At 41.0% G+C, this 23103-nt stretch overlaps 1 protein-coding gene and 1 pseudogene across 5 annotated transcripts in view; one reads left to right on the top strand and one right to left on the bottom strand.

Annotated features, from left to right (window-relative positions):
• Window positions 1-23103, top strand: part of NAV3 (neuron navigator 3) — a 1044290-nt gene that overhangs the window by 281317 nt on the left and 739870 nt on the right. The window lies entirely within an intron of this gene.
• On the bottom strand, window positions 13865-14659 carry LOC133363335 (rhomboid-related protein 2-like; annotated as a pseudogene).

Below are 23103 nucleotides of genomic sequence, written 5' to 3'. Positions count from 1 at the left end.
TCCAGCCACCTTATCATCTGTTAGACCTGTCAATTCCCTGCATAAGTTTGCATGTTCTTCTTAAAACATAACAAATGCCATATGCTTTGGTATTCGATATGAGGCCAAATTCAATTAATGGAAACTTCTGTCTCAGAGTTAACAAGTAACAGAAATGCCATTAGGAAAAGGATCCCTGCCGCCTAATTTATGGTGATTTGGACCTTCCAGCCAACCTGAATATAAAGTGGAAGATATAGGGCAGATCCCTGAACCTGAACTAACATTTGCAGGAAGGGATTCTGAGGAACTGAGACAAATAGTGGTAACGAGAGAGGAAGTTCTAGGCTTAATGGACAATATAAAAACTGACAAATCACCAGGCTTGGATGGCATCCACCCGAGAGTTCTCAAAGAACTCAAATGTGAAATTGCTGATCTGCTAACTAAAATATGTAACTTGTCCCTCGGGTCCTCCGTGCCTGGGGACTGGAAAGTGGCAAATGTAACACCAATATTCAAAAAGGGATCCGGGGGGATCCTGGAAATTACAGGCCAGTTAGCTTAACTTCTGTCCCTGGAAAACTGGTAGAAAGTATTATTAAAGCCAGATTAACTAAGCACATAGAAGAACAAGCCTTGTTGAAGCAGAGCCAGCATGGCTTCTGCAAGGGAAAGTCCTGTCTCAGTAACCTACTAGAATTCTTTGAGAGTGTCAACAAGCATATAGATAGAGGTGATCCAGTGGACATAGTGTACTTAGACTTTCAAAAAGCGTTTGACAAGGTACCTCACCAAAGACTTCTGGGGAAGCTTAGCAGTCATGGAATAAGAGGAGAGGTCCTCTTGTGGATAAGGAATTGGTTAAGAAGCAGAAAGCAGAGAGTAGGAATAAACGGACAGTTCTCCCAATGGAGGGCTGTAGAAAGTGGAGTCCCACAAGGATCGGTATTGGGACCTGTACTTTTCAACTTGTTCATTAATGACCTAGAATTAGGAGTGAGCAGTGAAGTGGCCAAGTTTGCTGACGACACTAAATTGTTCAGGGTTGTTAAAACAAAAAGGGATTGCGAAGAGCTCCAAAAAGACCTCTCCAAACTGAGTGAATGGGCGGAAAAATGGCAAATACAATTCAATATAAACAAGTGTAAAATTATGCATATTGGAACAAAAAATCTGAATTTCACATATACGCTCATGGGGTCTGAACTGGCAGTGACCGACCAAGAGAGAGACCTCGGGGTTGTAGTGGACAGCACGATGAAAATGTCGACCCAGTGTGCGGCAGCTGTGAAAAAGGCAAATTCCATGCTAGCGATAATTAGGAAAGGTATTGAAAATAAAACAGCCGATATCATAATGCCGTTGTATAAATCTATGGTGAGGCCGCATTTGGAATACTGTGTACAGTTCTGGTCGCCTCATCTCAAAAAGGATATTATAGAATTGGAAAAGGTTCAGAAGAGGACAACCAGAATGATCAAGGGGATGGAGCTACTCCCTTACGAGGAAAGGTTGCAGCATTTGGGGCTTTTTAGTTTAGAGAAAAGGCGGGTCAGAGGAGACATGATAGAAGTGTATAAAATTATGCATGGCATTGAGAAAGTGGATAGAGAAAAGTTCTTTTCCCTCTCTCATAATACAAGAACTCAGGGACATTCAAAGAAGCTGAATGTTGGAAGATTCAGGACAGACAAAAGGAAGTACTTCTTTACTCAGCACATAGTTAAACTATGGAATTTGCTCCCACAAGATGCAGTAATGGCCACCAGCTTGGATGGCTTTAAAAGAAGATTAGACCAATTCATGGAGGACAGGGCTATCAATGGCTACTAGCCATGATGGCTGTGCTCTGCCACCCTAGTCAGAGGCAGCATGCTTCTGAAAACCAGTTGCCAGAAGCCTCAGGAGGGGAGAGTGTTCTTGCACTCGGGTCCTGCTTGCGGGCTTCCCCCAGCCACCTGGTTGGCCACTGTGAGAACAGGATGCTGGACTAGATGGGCCACTCGCCTGATCCAGCAGGCTCTTCTTATGTTCTTATGTTCTCAAAGGCCCAAAAGGCTCAGCTTGGCCACACAAAGGCCACCATGCAATATAATAATAAGGAATTAATTAGCTCAACCTAATGTATTCCTGGGCCTAGCAGGAAGTCGGAAGCCTAACTAAGGAGCTCCGCATTCCCCTAGTAATAAAATTAATAGGATAAAGTACTTTAAACCTAATATAGGCCCAGACCTAGGCCGCAAGCCTAACTAAAAGCACCGCACAAAGGTCCATAAAGGCTTTCTCATGCCCCCTACCTGGCTGAACTCACACCCAGCCTTGGCAACCAAAAGGGGGAAATTGCATGAGGCTGAGAGGTATTAACTGGGCCAAGGTTACCCAGTGAGCCTCATGGCTGTGTGGGGATCCGAACCCTGGTCTCCTAGGTCGTAGTCCAACACCTTAACCACTAAACTACACCGGCTCTCAAATAGGGCCTAAGTTGACCAGCTCAAAGGCCTGTGCAGCTCCCTTTTCCCTTAATTTGTTCAGAGCCTGCCATGACTGGCCTCATTTCTAGCCTGGCTTCCAGATGCCCAAGAATAACCATCAAATGTGGTGCCTCATCATCCATCTATCTGTCTATATTATTCAATTGCAATATTGAAACTGAAGTGAGCGTGCACTCTTATTCCACTCCTCCTCCTTTAATGGGGTGGGAGCAGTCAGCAAAACCCCCAAGGGATGCTTTTATCCATCTATCTATCTAACTATCTATCATCTATTTATTACTTGTTTAGTATGTAAAATATGTGTATTCACGTTTTACTTCCACTCTCTCGTCCCTGTATGGGGGGGAAAATGTGTGTGTATGTTCTTGCTTTTACTTGTTTAGTTCCACTCCCTCCTCCCTGTATGGGGGGGTGGAATGTGTGTGAGTTCTTGCTTTCACTCGTTTAGTTCTTGTTTTATACTTGGCCAAGCCTCACAACAAGGCCACCTGCCGCCACACAGCAGCGCTAATTAGCACTGCCTACTTGGCGACCATATACTAACAGGCCGATTAGGCCCATGAATGTGGCCTTCTGCCAGCCGCCGCCATGCCGTGCACGCCAGAGACAATGGCGTCGACCACGCGGCCGCTTCAGTGGCCGCCGGTCTTTGTCCCTCGCAGCTCCGCAGTTCCGTCTGTGTCCCATGACGTCTCAAGGCAAAGAAGAAGAAGGAGAGTGCAGAGCGGGCTTAAATAAGCCCAATGTTGCTCCGCCCCTTCACGCAGCACATCGCATGCACATATTGTATGCAACGCGTGATGCTGCCCTTCCTCTAAATGGCGGCTGCGGCTTCACCCTCTAGCCGCAACTAAGCACCACCCGCCCAGGCTTTGTGTGGTCAAGCGGCGCTGGACTTTTATCCAAATCATCACCTATGACACCACCCTTTTTTCATCTGGACTTTTATAATAGTAACACATACCATGGCAGCAGTGGAGAGAGAAGGGGTTTTATTGTCTTCACAATTTTTATGTTAATGGATCACCAATAGCACAGCAGGCTTCTAAAGCAGCACTAGAGGGACAAGAAATTAACTGATTACCTTGGAGACAGCAGAATTTATTCACCATTCTAATATTAAAGATGCAGGAAGGGCAAATTTATCACTTTTTGAAAACATCATAGTGGCAGCAAGAGACAGGGATAGGGGAATTGTATCAAGTCTCTACCAACTTTTATTAGATAAAGAAGGAGAAAGCTTGTCAGGACTAAAGAGAGTATGGGAAGGAGAGTGGGGAGTAGAAGTCGAGGAGGAAGAATGGAAAATGTTTTGGAATAAACCTTAAGTGATTCTTCTAATCGAATAAGGGAAATCATGTTAAAAATAGCCCATAGATGGTATTTAACACCAATACATCTGTCTTGAATTAACAGGATGCATTCCTCCAGATGTTGGAGAGGCTGCACATCAGCTGGTACCTACCATCACATGTGGTGGGAATGTGCCAGGGTACAAACATTTTTGGACCTTAGTTTTTAATGAAATTGTAACAAACTCGCTATACAAGTAGATAGAAAGCCACAATTGGCAGTATTAAATCTATTTGAAGGCATAAATAAAGATATAATCTATAGAACTTTGTTGGGTCACTTGTTGATGGCCGCTAGAATCACCAGAGCAACTCACTGGACAACATTACAAGGAGCTACAGTGGATTATTGGTATAGGAAAGTATGGTGTTTTGCTTTTATGGAAAAGTTAGCAGTCAAGGCTTTATTAAAAAATTTTTTTTTATGAAACCTGGTATCCATTCACAATTTATATAAGTAAAAACAACATGGTAGAGAGCCTCTGTCTTATTATGCTCAAATTTGGAATGCCTAAAATCCTATGAAGGGTTTTTTATATGAGGAGGGTTTTTTTAGGTTTTAGTGGTTATAAGTTTTCTTATTTGTGTCAAGCAGCACTCATGTTTGGAGGCTGTAATTGATGTAGAATTACTGTTTTTCTAAAAATGTTTAATAATAATAATAAAGAACAATATTTAACAGGCAGAAACTTTCTGATAGTAGGAAGGAGGAGGAGGAGGAGGAAGAATTTGGACATAACATGAGTACCCATGGTCAATTTCTTTTTCTGTTTATCAATTACATAAGGATAATGGGATGAGATGTATGCACACATTTTCTCGTTCTGGTTGCTTTTCACTGATTTCTCTTAGTAGTTTCTATTGCATTACATTTACTCTGCACATTTCCCTTGTCCTTTTTGCCTGCTGATGTTTAAACAAAACATTGGTAACCCAGTCAAGTTTCCCATGAAAGCATTAATTGAAAGTAAGTTCAAAAACATGAATTCTAGTCATGAATAAATGGTAATCAAATTATTATTTTGTTTCTTCTGTTTATGATACCATCAACAATGCATAACATTACTGGACTTAAAAAGTCCCTTATTATCATTGCTGATGCATTTAATTATACTACTATTCATTACTCAGAGACGTGAGGTGTAGATTAAAGGTAAAATTTCTGGTGCTGAGCTGCCGATAATCACACTGTAGGTTTCAATTATAATATAATTATTTTAATTATTCTGTTTAGCTCTTTTGAAGCAAAGGTCATAAAATTAGTTTTCTTCTGAATGAGCACTGGGAAATAGTTTTAAGGGGCAGCAGAATACCATAAGAGATGGTAGTGCATTTCAATAATATGAGAAGAACCTTGCTGAATCAGATCAAAGGCCTACATCATCTGCATTCTGCTCCCACAAGTGGCCAACCAGATGGCCATGGGAAGCTCCCAAGCAGAACATTGGCACAATAGGTCTCTCCTGCTTGTGTACCCTATTAGTTATGTCCTTTTTGGACTTACTTACTTACTTAATATCCCTCCCCTTCCCAGAAGGGTTCTGGGGTGCTGTATAGGACCCAAACTTCGGTTTCAGGAAGCTGTGATGATCATTATGTCTAGGCCAAAGGCTGGAGAAGCAGAAAACATGCTGGCTAAGTGTCCTTCAATACACAATCATTCTTCGTACCATGCAAATGTACCATACAAACACAGTGATGGGCTCTATGTCTTCCTTTGGTGATGAGTGCCTGGATGGTTGATAGTTCTCTGATAGAAGCCCCCAAAGGACCCCTAGATGAGTGAATTCTGGTCACTCCTCTTTATAATTAAGGAGAGAATTTATCTCTGCAACCCATTCAAGCCTGTGATAGAACAACATAAGAACATAAGAAGAGCCTGCTGGATCAGGCCAGTGGCCCATCTAGTCCAGCATCCTGTTCTCACAGTGGCCAACCAGGTGCCTGGGGGAAGCCCGCAAGCAGGACCTGAGTGCAAGAACACTCTCCCCTCCTGAGGCTTCTGGCAACTGGTTTTCAGAAGCATGCTGCCTCTGACTAGGGTGGCAGAGCACAGCCATCATGGCTAGTAGCCATTGATAGCCCTGTCCTCCATGAATTGGTCTAATCTTCTTTTAAAGCCATCCAAGCTGGTGGCCATTACTGCATCTTGTGGGAGCAAATTCCATAATTTAACTATGCGCTGAGTAAAGAAGTACTTCCTTTTGTCTGTCCTGAATCTTCCAACATTCAGCTTCTTTGAATGTCCCTGAGTTCTTGTATTATGAGAGAGGGAGAAGAACTTTTCTCTATCCACTTTCTCAATGCCATGCATAATTTTATACACTTCTATCATGTCTCCTCTGACCCGCCTTTTCTCTAAACTAAAAAGCCCCAAATGCTGCAACCTTTCCTCGTAAGGGAGTCGCTCCATCCCCTTGATCATTCTGGTTGCCCTCCTCTGAACCTTTTCCAACTCTATAATATCCTTTTTGAGATGAGGCGACCAGAACTGTACACAGTATTCCAAATTTGGCCGCACCATAGATTTATACAACGGCATTATGATATCGGCTGTTTTATTTTCAATACCTTTCCTAATTATCGCTAGCATGAAATTTGCCTTTTTCACAGCTGCTGCACACTGGGTCGACATTTTCATCGTGCTGTCCACTACAACCCCGAGGTCTCTCTCCTGGTCGGTCACCACCAGTTCAGACCCCATGAGCGTATATGCGAAATTCAGATTTTTTCTCCAATATGCATCATTTTACACTTGTTTGTATTGAATTGCATTTACCATTTTTCTGCCGATTCACTCAGTTTGGGGAGGTCTTTTTGGAGCTCTTCGCAATCCCTTTTTGTTTTAACAACCCTGAACAATTTAGTGTGTCAACTTCACTTCACTGCACACTCCTAATTCTAGGTCATTAATGAACAAGTTGAAAAGTACAGGTCCCAATACCGATCCTTGTGGGACTCCACTTTCTACAGCCCTCCATTGGGATAACTGTCCATTTATTCCTACTCTCTGCTTTCTGCTTCTTAACCAATTCCTTATCCACAAGAGGACCTCTCCTCTTATTCCATGACTGCTAAGCTTCCCCAGAAGTCTTTGGTGAGGTACCTTGTCAAACGCTTTTTGAAAGTCTAAGTACACTATGTCCACTGGATCACCTCTATCTATATGCTTGTTGACACTCTCAAAGAATTCTAGTAGGTTACTGAGACAGGACTTTCCCTTGCAGAAGCCATGCTGGCTCTGCTTCAGCAAGGTTTGTTCTTCTATGTGCTTAGTTAATCTGGCTTTAATAACACTTTCTACCAGTTTCCCAGGGACAGAGGTTAAGCTAACTGGCCTGCAATCTCCGGGAACCCCTCTGGATCCCTTTTTGAATATTGGTGTTACATTTGCCACTTTCCAGTCCCCAGGCACAGAGGAGGACCCGAGGGACAAGTTACATATTTTAGTTAGCAGATCAGCAATTTCACATTTGAGTTCTTTGAGAACTCTCGGGTGAATGCCATCCAGGCCCGGTGATTTGTCAGTTTTTATATTGTCCATTAAGCCTAGAACTTCCTCTCTCGTTACCACTATTTGTCTCAGTTCCTCAGAATCCCTTCCTGCAAATGTTAGTTCAGGTTCAGGGATCTGCCCTATATGTTCCGCTGTGAAGACAGATGCAAAGAATTCATTTAGCTTCTCTGCAATCTCCTTATCGTTCTTTAGTACGCCTTTGACTCCGTTATCATCCAAGGGTCCAATCGCCTCCCTAGATGGTCTCCTGCTTTGAATGTATTTATAGAATTTTTTGTTGTTGGTTTTTATGTTCTTAGCAATGTGCTCCTCAAATTCTTTTTTAGCATCCCTTATTGTCTTCTTGCATTTCTTTTGCCAGACTTTGTGTTCTTTTTTATTTTCTTCATTCGGACAAGACTTCCATTTTCTGAAGGAAGACTTTTTGCCTCTAAGAGCTTCCTCGACTTTGCTCGTTAACCATGCTGGCATCTTCTTGGCCCTGACGGTACCTTTTCTGATCTGCGGTATGCACTCCAGTTGAGCTTCTAATATAGTGTTTTTAAACAACTTCCAAGCATTTTTGAGTGATGTGACCCTCTGGACTTTGTTTTTCAGCTTTCTTTTTACCACTTCCCTCATTTTTGTGAAGTTTCATCTCTTGAAGTCAAAAGTGACCATGTTGGATTTTCTTGGCAATTGGCCATTGGCCATGTATGTTTAATTTAATAGCACTATGGTCACTGCTCCCAATCAGTTCAACAACACTTACATCTCGCACCAGGTCCCGGTCCCCACTGAGGATTAAGTCCAGGGTTGCCATCCCTCTGGTCGATTCCATGACCAACTGGTCTAGGGAATAGTCATTTAGAATATCTAGAAATTTTGCTTCTTTGTCATGACTGGAACACATATGCGGCCAGTGTATGTCTGGGTAGTTGAAGTCACCCATTTCTACGACATTTCCTAGTTTGGATGCTTCCTCAATTTCATATCTCATCTCAAGGTCTCCCTGAGCATTTTGATCAGGGGGACGATAGATCATTCCCAGAATTAAATCCCTCCTGGGACATGGTATCACTACCCACAACAACATATAACTGGTTGAATTGAAAATGAAATATGTTTTTACTTTGATCCATTTCTATTTTAGGTACCTTTTTATTTTACATGTTTCTTGTTCAGAGTTTAGCAGCTGTCTACGTCTCTGATTAAACTAGGAAGCAGTTGTTCAAAGAAAAAAATGAAATGAAATGGACTGCCTTCAAGTCGATTCCAACTTATGGGCGACCCTATGAATAGGGTTTTCATGGTAAGCAGTATTCAGAGGTGGTTTACCATTGCCTTCCTCTGAGGCTGAGAGGCAGTGACTGGCTCAAGGTCACCCAGTCAGCTTCATGGCTGTGGGGGGATTCGAATCCATTTTTCCTCTTTACAATCACTTACTTACTCGTTATTTCCCAAAGCATGAAAGCCATCTCAATGCTAGGGCAATATCAATCTATCAATGGATCTATTGATCATTTACTTACTTTCATTAAAAATCTTTTTTCTATATTGTTCTAGAATGCCTTTGTAATATAGTGAAACTTTTTTTCTCCTTTTGCTTTTATGTTAACTGGACTGGAGGGTGTGTGTGTGTTAAAACGTCTGAACTTGCTTTTTCTATCTGTCTGCATCTCTGTCAGAGTAAGTTTACACTGTCTTTCCCTAATAGCTGCATCTATTCTTCCCACCATCGTCAGACCCAAGGGCTCTGGCGATGGTGGGCCTTTGCAGCCATGCTGGGGAAGACCTGGAATGACTTCAACGCCCCCTTACCTTTAGCGCGGCATGGCCATGTGTGCCTGTCGTGTAGGGGGCGACGCAAGGTAGCTGTTTTTGGCCTCACGTGACACTCATCCACCCTCCCTTCAGGGCAGTACAAGTGTAGCTGGTTGCTTCAGGGCCGGGTAGGAATTTTTAGCTCGCCAACCTTTGTTTGTTGGTGAGTTTTTTGCCTACCCTGTACTGTTCTTCTAATTCGGCTGATTTGCTCAACTTTATTTGGTTTAATTGGATTTGGCTGATTTGTTGCCTGGCCTTGTAGTTTAATCCGTAAATAGGTTATTTGGTCACGTTTGGCAGATATGTGCGGAATTTCACAAGGTAGGGGTTGGTGACTACCCTTACACACCCTTTAAGGTGATTGGTGGGTTCTAAGGTCTGCCTTCCAGGTTGTGTGGGCGGTTGGCAGGATAAGGCTCACCTTTGGGGCTAACCTGTAGCACCCACTCAGAGGTTGTGCAGCCCTGGGGGTGGTGGAGCAGGAAGGCCTCCCTAACCACCCTGCAGGGATGGGGCCCGGAAAAGGGGATTAGGCTTGGACCACCCTGCTTTCCCATGGCAGGGTGCCCTCGCTCGATTGGGTAGGAGATAGGTTCCGCAATTGTCTCTGTAGATCATTTATTATGCAATCAAGCATATAATTGGCTTTATTCCAATAAACGTGGCCCTTGATTTACCCACACCTCATCTTGTCTTGCCTCTTCATTTCCCGGCTATGCGCTGCAATACACCTCCATATTGGTGAACATGAGATTTGTGGTACATGTAGTAAAGTTCCTCTGAGAAAAGATTGCCACTCATCATCATCAGTGTCATCACCATCATTGTGTCCTACAAATTAAAGGGTCTTTTTTTAGAATGTCTTCTACAGCCTACTGGACAGGTAAATTTTGTATCTTGGAAGCTATAGCTGCAACTGTTCTTGGGTAACCCAGAAGTGTACTTGAAGGCAAAATGAGGAAGCCAAAGAAAGTGAATCTCATGTACACTTCAATTAAATGTTAAATGCAGAAAAATCTGCAACAGCTCAAAAATGTTTACCTGTGTTTGAAATATGTATGACTCTGTAGCAAGTAGTGATGAATTCTTAGGTCTTTCAGAGGCCTATGGAAGTACCATCTGAATATCTGGGAAGGCTAAATAGTTGCTGTTAGAAAATGATAAGCATAAGGTTTGTGTGTAATGGAGAACATTGAGACATAGCTGTTGAAGTGATTCATCCATGGAGGTATGAATTCCATATCACACAGCTCCACCTCAGGAATAAATTAACCTATATCTACATTTCTACAGTGTTTTGAAAATTCAAAGCAGAAAAATGAAAGGAGAAAAGGAGACTGAAATAGCTGGAGTAATCACAGCTTAGGCCTAATAGTGTATGTGACAGCACAGAGGCTAAATAAAGTTTATTTCACACAATGAATTGATCTAGAAGGCTAGAGAAGTATATGGATTAAATTGTTCAACTCAACTTGGTAAAATCCCAATTAAATCTCAGCATCTAAAGAAGAATCATGTCTCTAGCGATATTTCATGAAAGGGACCCATTTGAAATAAACTGTGATTCTGCCTCTATAATTGTGAAAAGGATAAGCAGTCTGCTTCCAAATGCACTGAATTGGTTCAAAGGAAGCCATTTTCAAGAAGTCAATACAAATAGTTGTAGAAATTATACAACAAGAAGTCTGCAAATAGTTGTCAAAGTTTCAGTGAACCATCCCTAGTGGATAGAAGCAAGTCCTAGAGGTGCATGTACTATATTATAAGACAGTACTTGCTGATCATGTGGAGTGCAACTGTTAATAGGCACAAATCAGAGTTCACGTGTATCACTCATAAATTCTGTAGAAACCAATTGGCACATCACAGACACTAGCCCCAATCAAAGACATATTTGAGGTAAAAGGGTCAGTGGCCATATATCCCTTATATGTGAAACACTGTATCAGCTGAGTTCCCCAAACAGAATTGTAGTACAGCCAAGTCATATATGGTTTTTGCACTAATATGACATAGTCACATTCCTCCATTAGTGCCAGCTTTGTTTTCAAATGTTGTACAAATGTTTTCAGAGCATTTGGAGAAGACTGAGAAGAGAAACCTGTGAAGAGGGAATAGGTCAAAATCTTAGCCAATTAATCTAATTATTTAATATACATGCTGCCCTCAGGGTCACCCTGATTAAAATTACACTGCCTAAAGGGGAAAGTATAATGCACCTTTAGAAAGACACTGACTTTAATGCAATCTAAAAATGTTCTGACATCTCACATTCTTTTGATAATGTTTGCATCCAGACATGTTGAATTTGATAGCACCATTTTATTGTGCCTACATTCATATAGTAACAGTGTAATAATCAGTACAGAAAATATAGGCTGTGGGTGATGATAAAAATAAATTTCTTCTGTTCATAACTAAGAGTAGTTTATTCTGTTCTTTATTACTGCTTTCAGTGGAAGATTGATTTAGATACCATTTGTCACTGAAATACTTCTAAAATTTATACTTTCCATTATGTTGATTGAGAGCCAGTGTGGTGTAGTGGTTAAGGTGCTGGACTACGACCTGGGAGACCAGGGTTCAAATCCCCACACAGCCATGAAGCTCACTGGATGACGTTGGGCCAGTCGCTGCCTCTCAGCCTCAGAGGGAGTCAATGGTAAACCCCCTCTGAATACCGCTTACTATGAAAACCCTATTCATAGGGTCGCCATAAGTCGGAATCAACTTGAAGGCAGTCCATATCTATCTGTATTATGTTGATCACAGAAACCCTGAAAACAGATGGTGAATTATTTTGATAGTGACAGGTGAATTAGGCACAAGCAAGAAGGTGGACTTTTAATTGCAATTAAATAGAAGTATATAGAGGATGTTTTTTTTAAAAAAAACTTCTGTATGTTGAGCTTAATCTTATATGCAAAACAAAGAATGAAGAAACAGGTGCAGTATAAATAGACTCGTTTTCTTTACAGCAGCCAATTAAAAATTGAGCTTTAAAATCATACAGAATGAGATCCAACCAATGCATCCCATCAGTGCAAGGATTTATGTTTGTGCAATGGGACATCCCTTCTCTGTGCACACCCTGCACTCTCCCAAAAATCTGCTCCTAGAACAGATTTAGAGGATGCTTGGAAGAGGAAAGGGAGGAATGTTCCATTGCTCAAGTGGAAATCTTTGTGCTGACAAAGTTTTTTGCTTTGGATTCAGATTACACGATACCTGGCTATTTTCATTTACTGCTTATAATGATCAGAAAAGTATTAATTATAATTTTCATTAGTTGATATTGCTTTTGTCTTATACAGTATGTATCTGTTCTTAATATCAGCCTGTCATATGACAGATTAAGCTGGCCTATTGCTGACATGAGTTTATGCTTGCATATCTATAGCTGACATCCCGGGGTCAGTGTAAAGTAGCTGATAGATAGAAGAACCTGGAATTGGAGTCACTGGCTTGGATCCAGACAGTCTATTGTATCAGTTGAAGTCTCTTCCATTTACACTGAGTACTTCTCTTGATTCACACTAATACTCCACCTCTTGATTGCATCCACACCGAGCTATTTAGTATTGTATAAAATGTAAAAAAGTTGATTCCAACTTATGGCAACCCTATCAATAGGGTTTTCACGGTATTCAAAGGGGGGTTACCATTGCCTTCCTCTGAGGCTGAGAGGCAGTGACTGGTCCAAGGTCACCCAGTGAACTTCATGGCTGTGTGGAGATTTGAACCCTGGTTTCCCAGGTCGTAGTCCAACACCTTAACCCCTACACCACACTGGCTCTCATTAGTTATATATATATATTACTAATTATGGAAACTTCCTATGACATGTGTTCTCAAATTATAGACATACAGTGCCTTGCAAAAGTAATCAGACCCCTGACCAGTGCTCTCATATTACTGAATTACAAATCTGTATGATATTTTATTTTGAAACACTGAAACTCAAAATCAATTATTGTCAGGTGACATTGGTTTTATGTTGGGAAATGTTTGTAAGAAAAAACTGAAACATGTTGCTTGCATAAGTATTCAACCCCCACATATTAATATTTGATAGAGCCACCTTTCACTGCAATAACAGCTTTAAGCCTTTTGGGGTGGGTATGTACCAGCTTTGCACACAGTGTCAGAGGGATTTTGGCCCATTCTTCTTGGCAGATTCACTCCAGGGCATTGTGCACTACAATTTTCAAAGAGCACCACAGATTCAGAATTCAGTTCAGGACTTTGACTGGGCCTCTATAGGCCATTTTCCTTTTTATTTATTTATTTATTTATTTTATTTATATACTGCCCCATAGCTGAAGCTCTCTGGGCAGTTTACAATAACTAAAAACATTAAAAACGAATATACAAATTTAAAAACACATCTTTTAAAAACAATTTAAAACACAATTTAAAACGTATACATGTTACAAGGGCAAATGAGGCAATAGCAAATGCACCTTCCTTGTGTGGGGCTGCATAGACTACAGATACTCACACATAGACTCACCGAGGAAGTTAAGTTCTGTCTTTCCACACATTATCACTGAGCAGTAGTTCAGGTCTTCTCATACACCCACTTTCTCCTGCAACTTGGATCATGCAAAGCATCCCTCCGCTTTCTTTCCCATGTTAGTTGAAGCTCCTTACAGATCTGCCAAAGAAGTCACTGAAGTGGCCCCAGCACAGACCTTGCTTAATTCTGACCCTGCTTAATGCGCCAAAGAGGAAAAAGAATGAGAAGACTGCAGGCAAAACACCCAGGAACAGTCCCAAATATACCAGCGAGAAGAGCTGCGACATTCAGACACTGACGGAAGGAGGAATATCTCAGGCCCATCCACAGGAGGAAGAAATCTTCTGTACAAAGCAAATCCTACATCTGTCCCAACTATTAGGAAGATGAATAGCAATCTGGCAACTCCAAACAATGGAATCATTTCTTGGAAGTATCCTCCAATAAGAGCATAGACTCCGCCTGATGCTCCTACGAGACCCTGGTGGGGATCACAGACTGAGCTGGCCAAGAAACCTCCAATTACTCCTGAAATATAAACCAATCCAACTCTATGTCCTTTGTGAACCATTTCTAGGGGAATCCCCAAAAGAAGCTACAGGAAAAGGTTTCTTAAGATATGTTCAATGCCAGCATGTAAGACAAGAATCTCCAGGCTTCCTGCTTTTGTCAGGTCTGTAAATAAGAGGGCTTTGCCGGATTTGGTTGTCTAGAGTGATCCACTGTTTCTGGGGTTTCGAAGCAGCATAATAAATGAACACAGCCAGCTCAGCTACACTGATGGCAACGATGAAGAGAGGTGGTGGGATGCAGTTGGTTCCCTCAAGGTAGGTAGCCCTGGCCTCTTCTGGAAGCATCCATTTAGAAACCGTGTCATGGATGTTGTTGCAGTTACTACAAGCTGCACAGTTTCTGCCTTCATTTCTTCCTCATCATCATCTTCCTCCTGTGACTCCGGAGCCCTCTCCAAGTTCAGTTGCTCAAGCTCCATGTTAGAGTCAGTCTACTCCTGCCTGTTCTTGAGCCACTCCAGTGTTGCTTTGGACTTGTGCTTGAGATCACTGTCCTGCTGAAACGTGAATTTCCTCCCAAGCTTCAGGTTTTTAGTGGACTGAAGCAGGTTCTCTTGCAGTATTTCCCTGTATTTTGCTCCATCAATTCTTCCTTCAATTTTAACAAGATGCCCAGTCCCTGCTGATGAGAAGCATCCCCACAGCATGATGGTGCCACCAACATACTCCACTGTAGGGATGGTGTGTCTTGAGGCATGGGTAGTGTTAGGTTTGCACCACACATAGCACTTTTGAGTTTTGGCCAAAAAGCTCTATCTTGGTTTCATCTGATCACAAAACCTTTTCCCCAAAAAAGGCTTTGAAATTAATAAAAATAAATTTGACACAGATTTCTAGGATGAGTAATGAGAGAAATTTATTTTCAAGGGTAGATTCTCTGTAAAAACAGTAGTAATACAGGAAAGAAGCAAAGTAAGAACACTAACAAACATACAAAAACATAATTCTCCACCTTTGGAGATGGCAGGTGTTACCAGCGCTCACCATATGCTCAGAGGTACATGTTACCAAATTTTCCCAAGCTACACAGAAAGTGGATTGGACTGTGAAAAACCAACCCAAATTGTGTTTGCCTTTTGACTAATTTGTAGGGCAGTACAGTATCTCAGAGAGGAGGTCAGGTCTCCTGCTCTCCTGGTGCATTCACTATAGCTGCCCAATTTCCCTGCTTTTTAAAGTTTGATAGAAATATCTGTTGGCTATAGGCACATTCTTAAACCGCAAGGGTTTTTTTTGCCTATTAATGAATATATCCTAATTTGTTCTAGTTATTATTTACCTGACCCACAAAAAGGTCATCTGAGAAATTGGATTGAGTGTTATGGAGAGAGAATTCCACTAATCCTCCTAGTCTACCATAATGAATCAACCCATTTCCCAGTCCCAATAAATGGCTATCTCAAGTGTTGGAAGCAGTGATGTTCTCAGAATTGCATATAAATATTTTCAAGATGTTGCATTCTTGAGATACCATTTGGATGACTTCCATGCAGTGATGACTGAGTTGCTGATTTCAGAGTCACACAGGATTTGACATGCAAGGGCGAGACCGTTAAAGAATACTGGTCTACACAGTCACTTTTACAAACCACAAAAATCTGCCTTTGTTAGTCATGCTCTGTCTAAATGCACCACTATGTTACACTTGCCACCAATTTTTTGCATCAACAGGAAAGCTACTTATTCCTCAACAATCAATCTTTTTTTGTCTTTCTTTTTAATGGACTGGCTATCTATACATCCTTTTCTATAATCAACAACCTGACTTAGAGGTAATTTTGAATATTATAAAAGCATTTTTGAAATGGACTCCATTCAGCTAATTTCATCTAAAAGTGAGATGGTTTCAATGAGATGAAAGGGAAACAACATTATATGGTCAATGCTATACAGCACTAGGCACTTGTAATTTTGTTGTTGTTGTATGCATGCATTTTCTATTACTTTGTACTGAACATGTAATATTTACATGAGAATCCATAAAGACAGATTTTTAGCTAGTGTTCATTGATGGATTCCCAACCTTCCTTCCTCCACAATTTGATGGTTCTTGCACAAACATCCATTTTCCTCAAGGCATAGGTGGGTGTGCAGTACAACAGCTTGCAACAAAGAAGGTTTTTACATCAGGAAAAGAATGACCTCTTTTCTCTCTCTGGATGTACACCATCTTTAATTTTCGTCTTAGTTTTTTATAATTCCAGATAAAATTATTTGCTGCCATACATTCATTTTACAGGATTATTCTTTATAAATTTAGCTAACTCAGTTTTCAGAGCAATGAGGCCTTTACTCCTTCATTTGTTCCAAGAAGTGTATAACAAATGTAGACACCTTTTGATAGTTTAGTATCTCATTAATCTCAAGCCTAAATTGGGTGATGTCTAATTCTGCTTCTACCCAGAGCATTTGAAGAACCCAAATAATGTATCTTTTTCTTCTGCATGATTCCCCTGTAATATATTTGTAGAGTCCTGCTACATTGCTTCCTAAACTCCTTTTGCTAAACTCTTAATCTCTGCTCATAAAATAAATTCTTCATATCTGTGAACATCTTAGTTGTTCTCTTTTGTACCTATTCCTCTTTGAATTCATTATTCTGCAGTCACAGGGATAGTTTCAAATGACTGGAGATAAAGTCCAGTTTGTGGTTCTGTAGATGATTTGGAATGAAAAAACCAAAAAGCAACTAGTTTGGTGATGTTAGTTCACGGGATGTTCAAACAGAGCAGATTCTATTTATGGTTAAAGTTGAAAATATTGTGCCCACCCTATCTATTGTAGTAGAGGGACCCACACACACACTAATCTGGTTATAATTTTTTCCCTTCCATAGTTTTTACATTCGCTAAAAGAACTTATCCAGCAATAGATATTATCAGAAACAAATGTCTGCCACTGAATGTATTCGTGGTTTAGGTGTGCTGTCAAAAGAAAATGAAAGAAACCAAGCTAAACAGAATATTATAAGCTTAATTTTTTTCATGTTGTGATAGAGCAAGCCAATGGCTTAGTGCTATATTTTTATAAGACATGGAACAGAATGAATAATTACTACCCTTTATTCAAGAAACTGTATTTGTCCAGTTCATCTGCAGATTTGTTGGTATTGAGATGGTAGACACTCAAGCACGTCTCGCAATAGATTCAAATATCATGTCTTTTTACTGTTTCATGGAGTACTAATTCTATTTTTAAGCATGCCTTAAATTGTTAGGTTGCAATTTATCCCTGTCACAATTTACTTTTGCAGATTTTGCTGACTTTTTATACTTTTATTTTCACTGTTGGTCCTTAGCTACAGAACATCAGGTTCTTTTAAACAGCTTTATTCAATTAGCCATGAAAAAAAAAATTCATAGAGTTGTCCGTGCATCAACACCTATCCTGTGTTCATTGACCCATTAATTTCATGTGTGTACTACAGGTGCGTTTTGTTTAAATAAATTCACTTCTGTGATGTCAGTTCTAAAATGCTGGATTATTCTGAGTGAGTTCCCTTTGATGTGTTATGATTCTCAGGTTTGGATCTGTATAGGTACATCTTTGGGGGGCAATTGTAGCCTCTGTTAACAATTCCTCCTACAGCAGGACTTTGTGCTGAAATGGCTCGAATCTGGGTAACTGTTGGCTTAACTGTTTGAAATATAGCTCCTCAGTTAATAGCTCTGGAAGAATATTGGAATGTGTCAAATAAATCTATTTAGTAAAGGTTGCCCATAATAAAGGTTAAACAATTGATAAGCATGAGCATAAACATAGATTTAATACATACATTTATGTAAACATCAAATTGATTAACACAAGTGTGCTACCCACATTGAAATTGCAGAGGAGGGAAGTGAAGTGAGGGTTATATCCTAGACATAGCAGAATGGCTCCTCTGCCATTTTCTTCATTCTCCTACATGCACTTCTTTACCTAGGGCAATTGCTGGTTTCTTGTGGGATAAAAGACAGAAAAGAATCCAGGTATTGCCAATAAGTGAAATATGAACCTGAGGAACACTGTTGACAGTTTTAATTCCTGAGTAGTTAGAATTATATGACTTTTATAGGGTTACCAAGTCAGAGGCATTCCAAACCATGGAATTTCAGGGGCGAGTCATTAAGCATGATCCATTAAGCATCAACCACAGTTTCTTGGAGCATATAATTCAAACAAAAAAAGAATCTCTGATTAGAGATTAAGAGAATTCTTAGCTAAAAAAGGATATTCCCAGGTCCAGCTAAAGTGACGGGATCATTTCTTCCTTCCTGTTTAGGAAGCCTGGGTAGGGAACATTTAATCTAGCCTGCTTGCTTCTGGCAAGAAGGGTTTAAGTGCCCTCAGGCCAGCCTAGTCACCAGAAGGCCATTGTAGGAAGAAGGGAGCCTAGTGTTGGGGAGATGTTAGATGGGAGCACTCAGGAGTAAAGATGGATGCCCCTGAAGGCTGCAATTCTAAACACACTTACTAAGGGACTAATCTCAGACTTACATCTGAGATGAAGTTAGGATTGTGCTGTTGGTAAGGTTTGACTAGGGATCCTCTGCAAAGATATCTATATCAAAGCAGGGTTGGCAACCACTGCCTGGAATACCCTTTTAATGTGGCTGTTCCAAACTTCTTTACAGACTTGACCCTTCACTTCAGAGAGAGGTTTGAGATATGAGTAAGAGTTAAGAAGATTCTCTACCCTTTCCTGCCTACCACATGGGCTGCTATAAACTCACTTTGACAGCCAACACAATTCCAGTTAGTAATATTTGACAGAGGGAAAACATGCATGGGTTGGTCTATCTTCACAGGCAATTGAAGCCACATGTGCCAGTGTGAATTCTCTTTTATCACTATTGGGCAGGAAACAAACCTTCATGCAACCAACAAGGAGCATCATCAGCGAGTTCAGCTGAGTGCATGGAAATACATTGTTTCTTCTATGGTTGTAAGAGTGAGGTCAGAGGTAAATGAAATGCAAATAGAAAAATAAAAGATAGTGATGATTTCCTAAATGCAATACCATACCAACTACAAGATTTCTATGAGTCAGGCAGAAAACTCAGCATCCCACAACCAGTCAGGGTTCCATAGTACTTGCTCTGCTCTTGTAAGAAATCAATCCTTTAGTGTGGCAGCACCTATGCTTTGGAACTCCCTGCCGATTGACATTAGGCAGGCACCTTCATTGTGCTGTTTTTGGCACCTGCTAAAAACATTTTTGCTTAAGCAAGCCTACCCAGGCATGTAGAAGTTATTATGTTTTTATCTGTTTTTAATTCAGAAAAGAAAAGGAACCAAATGAATATTCATGTATTCCTCACCTATCCAAAATTTTGACTGAGCCCCTTGAAAATGTTGGGCGGCTTGGACAATGTTGCACATTAGGAAAAAGATCTTATGCCAAAAATAACTGCTGATAGTCCCAAGACCTGTTGTTTTACCCTGTCTGATAACAAAGGGAAAAGCAGTTAATGTGGACTTGGGGAGGTAAGAAAGAAAGTAGTAGATGGAGTTGCTTCTTCATAAAGTTCTCAATTAAAACTGAACTCGTGTATGTGTGTGTAGCAAAATAAAAAACCAGTTTACCAATACAGGTTTGACCCTGGTCTCACAAAAGGCCAAAGGCTAAAGGCTAAATTAGTTCATTAAAATACTAATAACTTAGTCCTTTTAGGCATATAACTAATTGCTTTACACGTCAACATTTTTTCCTGTTTTTAACCCATGTTAATGTAATGTTTCATATTTTCTTTGCTGAATCTGAGCTATTACACAATTAGCTATGATACAGGACAAAGACCAAGTATTCTATCTACTGAGTCTTGGGGTGTGTACTGGCTTAAAATGCAGTTAGGTTCAAAGCTTGGAGAAAAATACCTCAAAATGCAGTGATAAGAAATGACAGAATAGATATGGATTGTGTGTATACTGCTTCCCAAACCAGAGGTGGGAGTGTACTGGATGCAGAGTAAATGGGAGTGTGTACACAGCCACAGTCCTTTTCCAAGCATAATTCTGTGCTGGTGGTTACCTTTTATTTAAAACTCCATATGCCTTTGGAACTGGTACCTGAATGATCACCTCCTCTCACATGAACTTGCCGTACTCTAAACAGAGACTTTCCTTTGAGTGCCCCCACCATCTGATGTGAGGTGGGTGCTCAACGGTAAGTGGTTGTGCTGCACCTTGGAAATAGTCTCTTGAGGAGAATCACTGTTGTGAGCTTTGCCCCATGTATTGTGCTCAGAGCTCCTTGGCAAAAGGGTACAATATGAATAATGCATTGGATCCAGATTTAGCAGAGTTCTACTGGCACTGGAGGTGTATGACTAAGACTTTCTTGTTCCGGCAGGCATTTTAAGGTAGTGTTTGATTTTATGATTGTTTTATTGTTTCACGTTATGTGTGACTTTTTTATGTATACCACTTAGAAATGTGAATGGTTAAGTGGTATATAAATGTTTTATATATATAAATAAATAAAATAGGGAGATAATGTTCACTGATTGCTCCTTTCCTTGTAGCTCCTTGTGCTGCCAAACATTTGTTCTGAAGGGTTTGAGGACCCTAAGGAGCAGTGTGAGAGGTGCGGCTGTGGGGAAAATTAATGGAAAATGTAGCATCCTCCCTTCAGTAAGAAGCCTTGGTTGGATCCAGGTTCTCTCAATGAAGAGAAGGACCATTTCTGATCATGGATGGGCAGGCAGGTCTGGATCACATCCAATATGAATAACACATTCAAATTTTGTTTAATATAACTGAGCACATTTTTGCGTTGGCACATGCAGACTCTGGCATACAGTGCCTATTTGAATGTTGGTACTCCAAAGTTAAGGTGTTAATGATAACACAATCTTATAGTCTCCAGACATACTCATTTAATCAAAGGCTGACATGTCATTACTGTTATCAGCCCCTCATGTTATGGGAACCTAAGAACTTTCTATGATCTTACCCACAGAGGGGAAAAAATAAGTATAGAGATAGTAGGCTGAATTAATTTTTGTGCAATTCCACTGGGAAAGAATATGTAATGCTTCTTTGGGCTATTGAAAAGATGGAATACATTTCCAGCTGAGAAGTGCTTACAGGCTGTGAAGATGCTACTGATGCTGAAATGAAAGAGGACTGCAGATCTGAAAAATGAATCCAAAGTGAATGTTGAACATTGGAGTAAAATACTAGCAACAGAAGCAGTGCTGGGTCCACTTGTCAGCTGAAAACAAAGCAATGTGAGGTTAATAAACTACATCAATAAAGTAAGATAAGATTAGAGAAGACATTGTGACCTAGAGGTTATGGAAAAGATGGAAGAATACAAGTAAGAGATTTAAGCTGAAAGAAACCTCTTGCTAAAAACATCACATATCATACTGGGGTGTGTGTTTCTAGAGCATATTTTGATAATTACAATTTTTCTGTTTTGCTGTAGCAATCCTTTGAAATGAAGGGAAACATTTTACTTCTGTAACAGCAGTATCCTTGATCGTCTGCATGACAGTATAACATTACAAACACCATGTTTTTGTTGATCTGGCATGCATCTCTTAATACTTCGCATGGCTTTGTATGTTTTTTAAAAATGCATATCAGTCTTAAAGTTACCCCAAACACAGGACCTTTAAAATTTGTCTTGTATATGCAAAGTATTCCATGTACTTTATCAACAATCTTAACAGCAATCCTGCCAGGTAGGTTGATATTTGTATCGTATTATTGTAAATGGATGGCAGGCTGAGGTCAGAGTCAGTGAGTTCATTCTAAGATCTAGTTACAATAATGGGTGAGCCTATGGCCCTCCAGATATTGTTGGGCTTCAACTTCAGGTATTCCTGACCTGTGTGGCCAAAGGTCAAAGATGATGGGAGATGCAGTCCAGCAGCATCTTGAGGTCCTCAGGTCCCCCTCACATATCTAGTGGGGGATTGTAATTCTAATTCTTTGAATCTTCACTAAACCAGATCACTATACTACAGTGTATAGTTAACAACTGCCTTTACGGGGGTTTTCCTGGGAAATTTCCCCTCTATTAGAGGCTACAACGGACTGGAGGTATGGTGGAGTCCCCCCCCGTTATGATGTGCGCTGCCCTTTTCATACTCGACCTGGATGCCGCTGTTGTAAGCTATTGGCGTGATTCGGAGGCGCCGCCCAGTGACCTCTCCCATGCCAGGCCACTTTTGTCAGTGGAGGGTGTTGGGCTGGGGTCGGAGTCGAGGAGGGACCGTGGTTGCTTGGTGGGTCTGACGCTGCGGCCCTGTCTTGGAGTTAAGTGGAGGGGTGCCTCCTTCCCCTGTGGGTTGACTGCTGGGTCCTGGTTGGGTTCCCGTGGGCCCCAGATGTGGAGATGCCATTGCTCGGCTTCAGCAACCTGTTGGAGGCCTCTGAAGGCCGGGGAGCATCCTTGCAGCTGCTGTTGCCGTTGCTTTACCACTTGGCTTGCACTCGCTTCGTCCGGGTATCAGCTGCGCCCGCACCCCGCACCTCCGCCTTCAGCTTCCGCCTTTGGCTTTGGCTTTTTTGGGGAGCGTGTCTCGGTTGGTCTACAACCTCGAGAGGCTGTTTATCTGCCCCCCCACCCCTGCTGTTGGATGCTGGACGCTAAGACCAAGAGGGGGTGCCACTTTTGACCTCATGAACGGAGTACCACTTACGTTGCTCTTATGCTAGGTGCAGGAAGACTCACACCGTGAACTTTTTATCTGAAGGTGCACCCTCGGGATTGACACAAGCCAGGTGCCCTGGTACTGTATTCTGAACTTTGTTCTATGACATTGTTTAATTATATTGTTTATTGTTATACTGTTACAGTTTTTGATGTTCCTGATATTTTGATGTGTTATATGCTGTATTGTATGTTGCTCAGAGTGGCTGGGAAGTC

Source organism: Rhineura floridana, chromosome 8 (assembly GCF_030035675.1).
Source record: "Rhineura floridana isolate rRhiFlo1 chromosome 8, rRhiFlo1.hap2, whole genome shotgun sequence".
Classification (NCBI taxonomy): domain Eukaryota; kingdom Metazoa; phylum Chordata; class Lepidosauria; order Squamata; family Rhineuridae; genus Rhineura; species Rhineura floridana.
Note: the sequence above shows the minus strand (reverse complement) of the source record. Positions and strands in the feature narration are given on the sequence as shown.